The following is a 13,421-nucleotide window of genomic DNA, read 5'->3' as shown; positions in this document are numbered from 1 at the left end:
AGTATCAACATCCTGCACAGGCACTTTAGATAAGAGCACATCATCTTCATCGTAAATATAAGCATGAATTTCTTCTGCTTCTTCACCTGACAATTCAGTATTTTGTAGCTCCTCCCTATCGTTACACTGCTGCGTCTTCTCTTTCTCTTCCCACTTAGAAAGCGTCTCTAACACGGTATCTGTCAAATACTGTGAGTGATCTAATATTTCTGTTGTATCCTTAGATGCTACCGACACTTCATCCACATGTTCAGTTTGAGTATTCTGATCTGTCTTACCAATTACCGTAACTACTGGCTTAGGAAAAGTAACCGCCTGGTGAGCGCCAGTATCCTCATAGACGGGAACTAGTTTTCCTGCCTCTGCCTACTATTGTTTCCTTTATTTCCATCATAGTTAACTGGCACAGCATTGCTTTCCGCACTGTTGTTTACCTGCATAATTTTGTTTGGTACAAAATTACTATCATTTGGATGCCATTGTTGGTTCTGATAATTATTTCTCCAATTCCTACCTCTCTTAGGATGGCGAACACCTACTGTTCTGATGTTTACATTGCCATTCTGCTCGTTCTTCATTTTATTACTAGTGTTATTAGCATTTCTGTTATTACGTGCTTGCTCCTCATTGGCAGCAACACGTTCTACACGTTCCAAATATTCAATGAAACGATCCAGATTGTCTCTAGGGGCAGATATAATTCTAGTTTGCCAATACCATGGCAGTTTGGCTTCAAGACCTAGTATTATCATTTCAGGTTTCAGCTTTTCGTCCAAATGTGACAAACGTGAGATCCATGACCTAGCAAACTCTTTAATTGATTCATTGCCTGCCTTGAAGCGTTTTCCACTCCAAAATTCTTTCAACACTTCATTTTGCTTATTACTAGACCAATACTCATTAATGAAAGCTGTTTTAAATTCCGCTAATGGTTTACACTTCAACATAACATCAGCTGACCAACGCATGGCGTCACCTGCTAAATGGCTTCTAATAAATGAGATTTTCTCTCGTTCAGACCAAGTTGGTGGAATCACATCTTCAAAATCGTTCCAGAAATCTAGCGGGTGGATATTTTTATCTGGATCGAACCGCAAGAACTGCCGACACCCGATAAAAGCGGCGTTTGCAGCTACAATTTGTTGCATACTACCATTACCAGAAGTTACTGAAGCTACTTTACTCTCAATGTTAGCAATGTTAGTACTAATATTTTCTACTCTCATTTCAACATTATCTACTCTTTGCACAATATGAGTAGTATCAGTTTTGATTGCATCTATGTCTGCTTGACATATGTTTACTTTTATATTAACATCTTTAAATCTATCTGAGCACAGTCCAGATTCCGCCTCGATCTTTTCTGTTAACTTGTGCTCCAGCTTCGCATCTTCCATTTGGAAGTCTTTGCGAACCTCAGCAACTTCGGATTTTACTGTTTTATACATTTCAGAAAATTGTTGACCAACCTTTTTCTTAATATCCTCATGGTTGTAATCAATTTTATAATTCAAACTATCCAGATCCTCTTTCAACTTACTGCAGCCAGTCTTGAAGAGAGTTTCTAATTCAGCTTCACTGGATTCTAATTTGTTGTCCATTACCTCCATTACATCCGATTTTAACTCAGCTGTCATTCTAGCATTACTGGCTGACATTTTTGCATTACTGGCAGCTATTGCTTGTAATATAATATTTAAATCAATAGCCCCAGTATCTTTGGGTTGCTCACTAGCTGGCTTTTTATCACACTCAGGTGACAAAAAACTAGCTCCAACACCAGAATCATCAAAACTAAATGAATCTTCTGATTGATTAGTCATATCTAACTTCTCCTGTTTAAACTCTACCACCTCTGATGACTGTTTCGTTTTTAACTCATCAGATAAACTATCATCCAATAAATTAACAATTTCTGATTTCTGCTTTACTACAGGGGTCTCTACTATTGAAACATTGCCCCTTCCCACACTACTGTCAGGAGACAATACTTCATATTTAACTTTAACATTACTACTTTCATGCATATTTACACTTGAACCGTTGTCTGGATTTACAGTTCCTTCAACAGACATAGGTTCTGATTTAAGTTTAACCTCGGTTTCTTCTGGCAGTTCCATTTCCGACAGTCTTTTAGTGCAGGTTAGTAAAATTTTTAACAGCTTTTCACTTAACTTAGTTCCTTCTGCACGACATATGGTGTTGCCGGCGCAGCGTACCCGGATTACTGATGCGACGCAGCGTGCTGACCTGCAAACGGCACTCCGACGGCTGTTGTGTGTTTGCGTGGCCCGCAACTGCAGGCGCGGCTCCGGCTGCTCCGGCGGACGACTGCGTTGAGGCGAAACTGGTTTCTCGCGAAATGGAAGCTTCTGCTCCTACACACATCGTTACTAGTAACACACAGGAACAGATGGAGAAAACTCCGGCTCCGTCATCTCCACCTGATTAGTTACAAGCTGCACACTTGAAAGCACCGATTGAAGTGCAAAGTAATCCAAGTCAGATTGCAGAAAATATGGAGGCCTCCTATGTTCCCATCGACAAAGGTTTCTGCAAAGAAGCAGGGGTAATAATGGCAAACAACAGAAGCAGGAGACGTTGCCGAATACTGGAAAGTGGATGTGAAACGGAAAGACTCTCAGTGTGCGTTCCACATGAAGAGATCGTCGTTTGGTAAGCTCGCATCCAGGAACAAACCGAACATCTGAAGGCTTTTCTAAACCAGACAAAAGAGCAGGCCGTGGCGCCCGCTAGGAGCAAAAACGGACAGAGCAGCTAGCAGTTGCCACAGCGCCCACGTATACATTCTGCTACGAAAGTCTCGGGCTCCGTCCCTAGCAGTGGCGAAGCGGAAGGGGTCACCTCGACCGACACAATGAGACGAGATGTGGCCCCTCCACACCCGCACCAACGTGGTCACCAGGCCAAAAGTTCTACTGCCACCTCCGTCAACATGTTAGTTATCTAGTAAATGGATCACAGGATGCTGGGCTGTGATGTTATCCGTGCGTCTGGGTAAGGCTACGCATTAACACGGTCCATCAGGTGATAGATAGTGGACGAAACGCGAATGAGGGTAGCAATTTGAAGAGCAGAGGGAAGAAAGTGCCAAGGCTCGTGCCATGGGAAAAAAACCTCTGCGACAGTGAGACGACTAGCAAGAGCAGTAGTGGCTTACTAGCTGCGATAGTTCTTGCAAGGTTGGATTTGTTAGCATAGGTATCATGCATCATTACCATGGCAAGCAATGGCGATGTGTCCCAGTTGCTTCAGCCGCTGCATTCCTGGAACAATCAAGATCGTTATATAGTAGTGGGAGATCGGCCATAGATCATGTCACTGTGGGGGGGGGGGGGGGGTGGAGCTTGTCTGTATGCAGTGTACAGTACGGCTTCCCTGCGTGGTAGTTATTCGGCAGTGTGTTCCAGCTGGATATCCAGTAATGGTGTCTGATTAACAGGGGCTCACCTGTACCGTTGTGTTTGCGTGTGCTTGGCCATAGATGTTAGGTCCTTACAATTATTTCTTTTGGTCTTTTATGTTTCCATCTATGGTTGTGGTCGTAGTTCCCCAGATTCAAAATAAACGGGTACTGCGAATGTCTGGAGTTTCTGTATAGTCTTGTGATGAGCTTGTGGATTACCTCCGTGAGAGTCTCAAGTCGGTATTCCCGGTGAAGGTCTGCGATGCGTGTGTATCGTGGAGCATTGCTTATTATTTTTCGTACTTTGTTTTGTATGGGCTGCAGCCGGGGGCGGTGGTAAAGAAGGCAGCGCGTCACACCGCCGGCCACGGGCCGTGAAGGCAGCTGGAGGCGGAAAACGTGCAGTAGCCTTCCCCTGCCCAGTCGTCGTCTATCGGGGAAGAAATGTTTCACACAAATTACTACTATTTAAGTAGTGAAACGATTTCAGAATCTTTACAGTGTAATGTCTGTTAGTTTTATCAACCAGTGTCTCGTAGTGTTTTCTGCAAAGCATTAATTCTAAAGCAATTTTTAATTTTACGCCAATTTTGCTTTTTACTCCAAGTTTGCTTCTAGAATCAAATGACAGCACAGTACCTTTCAACAGCTCCTTTATTGCCGTTTATTGAGTGCACAATTTTAAATGTCTGCTAATACCCGTAACAACCAGTACAAAGTGTTTTCCATTTTAACACTCAATATGATTGCGATTTCACCTCTGCACAAAGTAGTATCTTTTATTGATTTTTTAAAGTACGACGATTTTACAGGACTTTGATGATGTAACTATGACGTCATCTACAACATTATCCTCGGCACTAAATATGGCACCGCAATTCTTTATAAAGACGTACTTGCATCAAGAATCATTCAACTTTCACCGAACGGCAGCGCCATAGCATCTGTTACCAGGGGCGCACACTTTCTCAATATTTATATGCCGTCTGAGACAGATAACACACGAGTCAGATCCTCTTTATTTAATCGGTGTGCTTGGCCTAATTGGTCTCGACCCACCCAATAGTGATCGGTAGCTGTTTGAATTGTTTGACTTGTGCTACGAGCTCGGCCGACCAGCATCCTACGCTTACTAAATGTCCTGAACTCGCGGAGCTCTTGGCTACTACGGAACGTTTGAACACATGGCGTCATTTCATCGAATTTCGAAGTATGTCACTCATATCTGTATGGGCTGTGCCATTGGAATCGAAAGGATCTTCGTCTCAAAGTGCCTGAAGGACGATCTACAAAGTATTACAGTGCATCCTCTGGCTTTCAGAGACCACTGTGGCTTTGCATGTGAAATGAAACTGAAGGGTGGTAGTTTCCTGACTGCTTCGCGTTTCTAGAAATTCAGTACAAGCCGTACTGCTGCAGTCGGTCTCCGCGTGAAAGTACATTGCGTGGCAGAACTGTGCACAAAAAGTGGGCGGTTACAGTTCCACCCTCGAGTGGTGGACCGACTTTGCAAAGGCAAGGCGCAGGATTACAGGCGCGAAGCATCCTTCTGAAAACAGCGCATCTCTACCTTTAATCAACAGTGTCTCCAAGATGCACTCGACGCCCCTGTAGGTCACAATGCAGACCTTCCCTGCGCCGTTGTGAAACTATAAAACAAGGTCATTCCCATCCATCGAGAAGAGGCGAAAGGGATCCGGGTCCGCAGCTGCCTCCGGTGTGACTTCGACGACGAAGTACCACCAACCTATCATTTGGAGCGTGAAACGCTACTGGCGAGCAGGAAACATGCGTACAACTACAGTAACGGATGCTGACGTCCTCCTCGCTGAGAAGGCCGCTGTTGTAACTCATGTCACGGACTGCTTTGCCAACATCTTTCGCCCTACTGACGATGACAACGCTGCCTTACGCCCCTTGTCGGAAGAAATACCCTGCGTTACCTCTGATCGCGTGGCATTATGCGAGGAAGTGTCGCAGCGTGAGGTAGGCGTGGTGTTAAAAGGATCCCCGAAAGGAAAATCCCAAGGCCCGGGTAGTCTTCCGAGAGACTTTTATCGAGTCTTCTCAGATATCAATGAGACACATTCACCGACGTGGTGAACGATATCATTCACGGTACAGCGGTCCCGAGCAAATTTCTAGAAGACCGAATTGTCGAATTGTGCTGATACCAAAGGCACAGGCTAAGTGTCGAGCTGCATACCTACGCCGCATAACACCCTCTGAACACCAATCATAAAATTGCAGCTAGATGGATCGTGGTGAAAATGGAGCTCGTCATGAACAAAGTTATCTGTCCATACCAGTCAGGCGTCGTAACAACTTCCACGCTGCGTTTATCTACAGGGATGCGGTCTCTTACGCTGCACTGAGTAGGCCTTCCACGGAAATTCTGTCAACTGACTTCACCAACACCTTCGACCACATCAGGCACAGTTAACTACTGTGTGTCATAGCTAAACTAGGCTTTTGTCAACAGTTCATCCACATCGTTAAGAAATTCCTCACAGGAGAAAGATCTGCGGTCATCGGTAATGGCCAGAGAACGAATCCAAATGCCATACAACAGCCAATCCGGTACGGATGCCCGTTGTCTACGTTCTTCTCTGTGATTGCGATTGATCTTCTGCTGCGAGCCATAAACCGCACTGTGGGCGGCGTGTAGACACAGCACATGATTCTCAACTGCGCAGCCTATACCAATGACGCGGGCATCTTCATAGAACAAGCCAATGACATTGATTTCATTCATCGGGTACTCAGTCCTTACCAAAGCTTCTCAAATACGCCACTCAGTATCCGTTAAACAGTCCTCCGCACAGTTAGCCAGCATGAAACTGATGGCAGACATCGTTGGTGCTTTTTGCACGAGCATGATATTGGGGCTTGATGTCGGTGCATGCCCGCAACAAACACAGGCGCGAACTTGGCGACGAATCCCTGTTACTATAAAGGGTCTTCGTAGAAAAAACGCAACCAGAGGGCTTAACCTGCATCAAAAAGTGACACCAGTCAGTATGTTCACCATGTCAAAGACCTGTTACGTTGCTCAAGTTCTAAGTCTGCCAAAACTCCTTAGCAGCTCAGTCCCGTATGTTGTACACTGAACAGCCACAGAAACTGATACAACTGCCGAATGTCGTGTCCCCTCCACGTAGCACGCAGAAGTGCCGCAACACGACGCGGTATGGACTCGACTAACGTTTGAAGTAGTGCTGGAGGGAATTGACACCATGAATCCTGCAGGGCTGTCCATAAGTCCGTAAGAGTACGTGGCGGTGGAGATCTCTTCTGAACAGCAAGTTGCAAGTAGTCCCAGATATGTTCAATAATGTTCATGTCTGGGGAGTTTGGTGGCCAGCGGAAGTGTTTACACTCAGAAAAGTGTTCCTGGAGCCACTCTATAGTAATTCTAGACGTGAGGGGCGTTGCATTGTCCTGCTGGCATTGCCCACGTCCGTCGGAATGCAAAATGGACATGAATGGATGCAGGTCATCAGACAGGATCTTACGTTACAGAGCCTCCACAAGCTTGAACAGTTCCCTGCTGACCTCTAGGGTCCATGGATTCATGAGATTGTTCAAATGGTTCTGGGCACTATGGGACTTAACATCTGAGGTCATCAGTCCCCTAGAACATACAACTACTTAAACCTAACTAAGCTAAGGACATCAAACACATCCATGCCCGAGGCAGAATTCGAACCTGCGACCGTAGCGGTCACGCGGTTCCAGACTGAAGCGTCTAAAACCTCTCGGCCCATGAGATTGTCTCCATACCCATACATGTCCATCCACTCGATACAATCTAAACGAGACTAGTCCGACCAGACAACACGTTTCCAGTCATAAACAGTCCAGTGTCGGTGTTGACGGGCCAAGGCGAGGAGTAAAGCACCCCTCCCGCCGGAGGTTCGAGTCCTCCCTCGGGCATGGGTGTGTGTGTTGTTAGTATATGTTAGTTTATGTAGTGTGTAAGTCTAGGGACCGATGACCTAGCAGTTTGGTCCCTTAGAAATTCATACACATTTGAACATTTGAGGAGTAAAGCTTTGTATCGTGCAGTCATAAAGGGTGTAACAGTGGCCTTCGACTCCGATGCTGTTTCTTTGCACGGTTCGCACGCTGACACTTCTTGATGGCCCAGCACTGAAATCTGCAGCAGTTCGCCGAAGGGTTGCACTTCTGTCACGTTGAACGATTGTTTTCAGTCGTTCTTGCAGGATCTTTTTCCGGCCTTAGTGATGTCGGAGATTTGATGTTTTAACGGATTCCTGATGTTCGCGGTACACTCGTGAAATAGTCGTACGGGAAAATCCCCACTTCATCACTACCTCGGAGATGCTGTGTCCCATCGTCCGTGCACCACGTTCTAACTCACTTAAATCTTGATAACCTGCCGTAGTAGCAGCAAGTGACCGATCTTATAACCACGCCAGAGACTTTTTGTTTTATATAGGCGTTGCTGACCGCGGCGCCGTATTCTGCGTGTTTACATACCTCTGTATTTGAATACACATGCCAATACCAGTTTCTTTGGCACTTCAGTGCTATGGGGACACGAGCTTTTTGAAGTCACTGCGGCAACCAGTGTGCTGCACATGTCACTTGGGAGCCTCGTACTGATCGACTCCAAACGCAAGAGCGAGTCGCTGCTGGCCCACTTCATTGCCACCTTGCGGGCCAGTAGCCCTGATGGATCTACGGCGGCATTTCCGGGAAGCTATCGGTCGCAGTCCGAACTGGCCCGGTGGCGGCGCTGGGCATCCTGTGCCAGATGTCTCTTTGTACTGCGGCACTAACTCGCCAGAAGTTATGTTTTACGGACGGCCATGAACAGGACAGGAGGGTTCGGCGACTTTATGCTGCCATGCTCGCACAAACACAAATCCACAAGCTGGAAAAAAAAATGTGTGCGAAAACTTATGGGACTTAACTGCTAAGGTCATCAGTCCCTAAGCTTACACACTACTTAACCTAAATTATCCTAATGACAAACGCACACACCCATGCCCGAGGGAGGACTCTAACCTCGACCGGGACCAGCCGCACACAATCTGGAAGTTCGGTTGTCTACAGCGAATTGGCACTAGGTGTGGAAGAATATCAGTAACCCAGTGCTGCCACCAGATGTTAGCGCGCTGTGGTACAAAGTCGTGAATAATGCATTACCAACAGACCAGCGACTTGTGCACATCAGTCTGCTCACATCAGCTACTTGTGGAAGGCGTGGAGACACCGACACACAGTAACATAGATTATAGTGCCGCTCTGTCAAAACAGTGTGAGAACTCTGCCAAATCACGGTGGCATTCGTCAACAGGACAACTTCTGCAGCGACCGTTAGTAATGGTATCCTACCAGATTCTAAACCCTCTCCAAAGGCGAAGCAGAGCACGACAGTGTGGCTCCTCTGCTACACGGCCTACGCCGTCGAAGAAGCTGAAAATGGTGATAGCATTTCCTTCTTGACGTTTGTATAGCAATACTACTTGAAAGTTAAACATTTGAAAAATATAGAGAATTGTTTGCCGACCTTTTGACGGCTACCTTACACCATTGTGAGAAGGCTATTCGTACTTGATCTTCGAATCGGCAGTCAAGGATGGAATCCAATAGATTTTATTTTGTTGCCGTAGAGCTATGCTACATGGACCAGCTACAGGGTTCTGAATCGGAGTATCTTCTGTTTTTTCGAACAGTGTTCCTTGTTTTTCGTTGGAATTTACCGTTTTAACATTTTATTTTTTTCCCAAGAGGATTTTAATCAATTCGTATTGGCACTTCCTTTGGCTTGCACAAAGCCTTTTTTGATCGTTCACGACCGTTGCAGTATAGTTTTATTTCTTTTTAGTTTGTTTCTTAGTGTGTGTTTTTGGCAAGAAAAAGGGTCAACAGTTTCAGTTTCACAAGGCAACAAAGATTATCCCGGTTTCAGTAGAAGGACTAATTTCATTCTAGACTCTAAAGAATTTCATTTTTTAAGAAGAAAATACTCGTATATTTTGTTCTCAACAGATGAAAAACAGCTTACTTTTGCGAAGAACGTAAGCTCGCCACGTTCCTCAGAAGGAAATTTGGAAAATGTTATTGTTACGAAGCAGAGGATGCATTTTAATTTCTGACAACTGAAGAATTTTCGATTCGCCTTCAGACACATTTCCGGCATCTGATGGTACGCAGAAGGATGGATCCAGAACATAATTACAGCTATGAAACTCGCCAATGAACACACGATTGCTGAGAACAAGGAAGTATTGATGGGAGATCCTATAAAGAAAAGTAACTAAGGCGACCGTAAAAAATTGCTTAAGGTGACAGCGGGAAATTCGGGTTCGAGTCCCGATTGGCATATATTAGTTATTACTGTGTAGTAGTTCTGTATCTGATACAGCGGATGTCAAGGAATTCGCAGTCATCGATTTAATTTCGAAGAAGTAGTCCCTGTTTTGTTAGAAGTTTCTCTGAGGTGACTGTACATGGTGGAGGGTCCTTCCCATCATGAACTGTTCTACTAGGTTCACATCTATGACGTGCATGGTCAACTATTCTCTAAACTTGAGCCACAATTAGTCTACATTCTCCTCTCTAGAGCTGGGCATTTCAAATTCTCACTGAGGTAAGTGCTTACAACCTCTTTGTTTAGTTTACTGAACATACAAACCCTTGTACTTGTTTTAGTTGCCAATTGTAATCACTACTGGTACTACTGCCACTTGTTCACTAGCACCAGTTTCATTGTGGACATCCTCAAACAGTTTACATTTATTTGTTGCCGTTATTTCCAACATATTATCTTTGATGTGGTTCCAAACTATCCGTTCTGAGAAGGCATTTAGCAGTTTCTCGTAGGAAGTCTACTCATGCCAGTCACAAACAAACCTGCAATTATCCCATAAGATGTTTCTATGATTAAAGTGTCATCTGATTACTGCAGGAGGAGTAGGGAACTTACATACTAGGGAACTGAGATTTTTCCACGGTTTTCTGTTATATTTTGGAGAGAATCTGATAGTCGATAGAAAGAAACAGTTGTACCTTTAAACCTGTGGCTCAAATCTACGACGTGACATCTTAGCTTGTCACAGGTCCTTCGATGGCTCTGATTCAAGCCTTCCGCTCGACTCAGAACCAGGAGGCGATGATCAGATCTGGGGTCGTTGTAGCAGATTGTGAGCTCCCTTGATAATCGGTGAACATGGCTGGTCTCCTCCGCCTTCTGCTCCAGTCGTAATGATACAAGTATGACCTCACAGCTCAGATGATGGGTCTCGTTTGTTCCGACGTACACCACAATCCACAGTTGGTGGCACCCTGTTCCCTCAATGGTTCCTGGAACAGCCCCTTACTTCTTTACTTCTATCTCTATTTAGCAGATAGTATCCATATATACCCTGAATATAACAGCAAAATTACACTGTTGTCGAAAATTAAAGCAACAAACGGAAATTTTGCAAGGTTGGATTTATTTTGCCACAAAACAGTATAAACAGGTGACAGCAAAGCAGAAACAATGTAAAGAATACAAAACGTAATCAATTGCAACATGCATAACGGTAGACAAAAATGTTCTTCGTCTTTTTCAAACTTAACCAATTTGTACATACATTTTGACAACTGGTTAATGTACTCAACATGGGGTGTGACCTCCTCTGGCACCAATACAGGCCTGACAACCATGGGACATGCTGTGAATCATATCATCAATCTCATGTTGAGGCAATAACACCCATTCTTCCTGCAGAGCTGCTCACAAGTCTTGGAGAGTGGTTGGTGATTCCTGAGGCGATGCAAGAAGTCTTCCTAGAGCGTACCAGACGTGCCGTATAGGAAACTTCCTGGCAGATTAAAACTGTGTGCCGGACCGAGACTCGAACTCGGGCCGTTTGCCTTTCGGGGGCAAGTGCTGTAGTTTGGAAGATAGGAGACGAGGTACTGACAGAGGTGAAGCTGTGAGGACGGGGCGTGAGTCGTGCTTGGGTATCTCAGTTGGTAGAGCACTTTGCGGCGAAAGGCAAAGACCCCGAGTTCGAGTCTCGGTCCGGCACACAGTTTTAATCTTCCAGGAAGTTTCATATCAAGGCACACTCCGCTGCAGCGTAAAAATCTCATCATGCTCTATAGGATTCAAATCTGGAGAGCGAACAGGCCACGCCATGCGTGCTATATCTTCCGTTTCCAAAAAAACATCAACCTCCTCCCTTGCTCTATGATGTCGAACATTATCGTCCATCAGTACGAAGTCTGGGCTCACAGCACCTAGCAAAACCGCTCATGAGATCCCAAGGTCTCCAGACGGTACCTGACAGCAGTTAAATATTGCTGATTCACGTATACAATTTCATGAAGAGGTGTTCGAGTGGTCAACATAATCCCTGCCCACACCAATAGGGATCCCCCTCGACATCGGCCTTTTTTCACAATGTTTGGGTCCCAAAATCGTGTTCCATGTGCCCTCCAGATGCGAATCCGTCGACAATCACTCTCCAGACCAAATCGGGACTCACCCGTCAAATGAACGTTGGTCCACTGTTCGACCGTCCAGGTGGCATATTGACGGCTCCACTATAGACGTTCCCTTCTGTGAAGACACGACAGAGGTAAACAGATAGCAGAACTCCAACAATAAAGGCCACTCTGCTAAAACCTTCTGTACACCCTTTGCCTCCATACAACACGTCCAGGTGATGCTGCGAAGTCAGATGCCAGTTGCAGTGCATTACTAAGGCGGTATCGTCGTGTCCTTACAACCAAATAACGGTCCACTCTTTCTGATGTCACACGTGTTCGGCCCTGTTCTGGTCTCTGGGATACAGGTTAGGTATCTATAAACTGTCGCCTCACCCGAGAAACAACAGAACGATTCACGTTAAGGCATCTCCTGCTTCCATTCTTCTCTGCGCCATACTGCAGCGTCAGTGACTGTGTACACAGCGATTGTGGATGTGAGACTACCCTGCAAACACTATCCCGTTTGATAGGTGCCCTGACGTCATTGCTGGAGTGGTTGTCCCTTGATTGGAATGCCATCTTCCGTGCACAAGACGGTCTTAACGACATCTGTTGACAGTTTTTATGATTTTATCGTGAATTAGACACAGGACGTGGAAATAGCAGATTGTTGCTTTAATTTTGGGCACCAGTATACATCATTGTAAGTCGTAAACACAGATATGCGTGGAGAGAAAGGTTTTATTAAAACGAAGCGCAAATTATCCAGACTTTACTCATTCAGTGTTTGATAATGAAACCACTTGGAGACCTTCAAGAATCTTTTTACATAATTTCAAACCTTTTCTAAACTTATTTTCACTTGAAGTTTTAACGTCAAATATTCACCACATTAACTAATTTGTAAAGTAATCAGAAGTTTGATGCAGAGGAGTTCAGTTCTTTAATGAATCAGGGGTTTACTGGTTACATACTATCTGGAAAGAAGAACGGTGGGGTTACGAACCACCTTCTTCCCATAGAAGTGAGAATGAAAAAGGGGTTACATTGAAAGATAACTCAGGAACACGTAAAACAATTTCAATAAAATTTATTAGGTACATCACACATTATTTGTATAAAAGTACTGTGAGTGTAAGATTGCTCACTGCCACTAGGGGTGGGGGTGTGGACAGGAAGGAGTGACGTAAAATATTGTAAAAGGACATGTTGCTATTTATTACCTGGATAGAGAGAGGGATGAGTGGCAGTGATGGACCGAGACAGGGGTATTGATGGACAGACGGGTAAGAAGGGATTGGATAGACAGAGTTGGGATTAGCAGATGGACAGAGGGAGGGGCGAGGAGGAGATCAACTAATAGAAGGCTGAAATAAATTATACCCGGCCAGCGCTGCGTTTCTGCGCTAGTATGTAAATAAACGTGAGAAATACATGAATTCTTTTACTTACCTGAATTTGCGATATTTTGTACGCTAGTTTTCCAAAGATGAACACTGCAACGTCTTTCTCGCCCAAGCTAGTTACCCGAATTTTCAAC

The sequence above is a fragment of the Schistocerca nitens genome, chromosome 3, assembly GCF_023898315.1.
Source record: "Schistocerca nitens isolate TAMUIC-IGC-003100 chromosome 3, iqSchNite1.1, whole genome shotgun sequence".
In the NCBI taxonomy this organism is placed as follows: domain Eukaryota; kingdom Metazoa; phylum Arthropoda; class Insecta; order Orthoptera; family Acrididae; genus Schistocerca; species Schistocerca nitens.
This window is presented reverse-complemented; position numbering follows the sequence as displayed.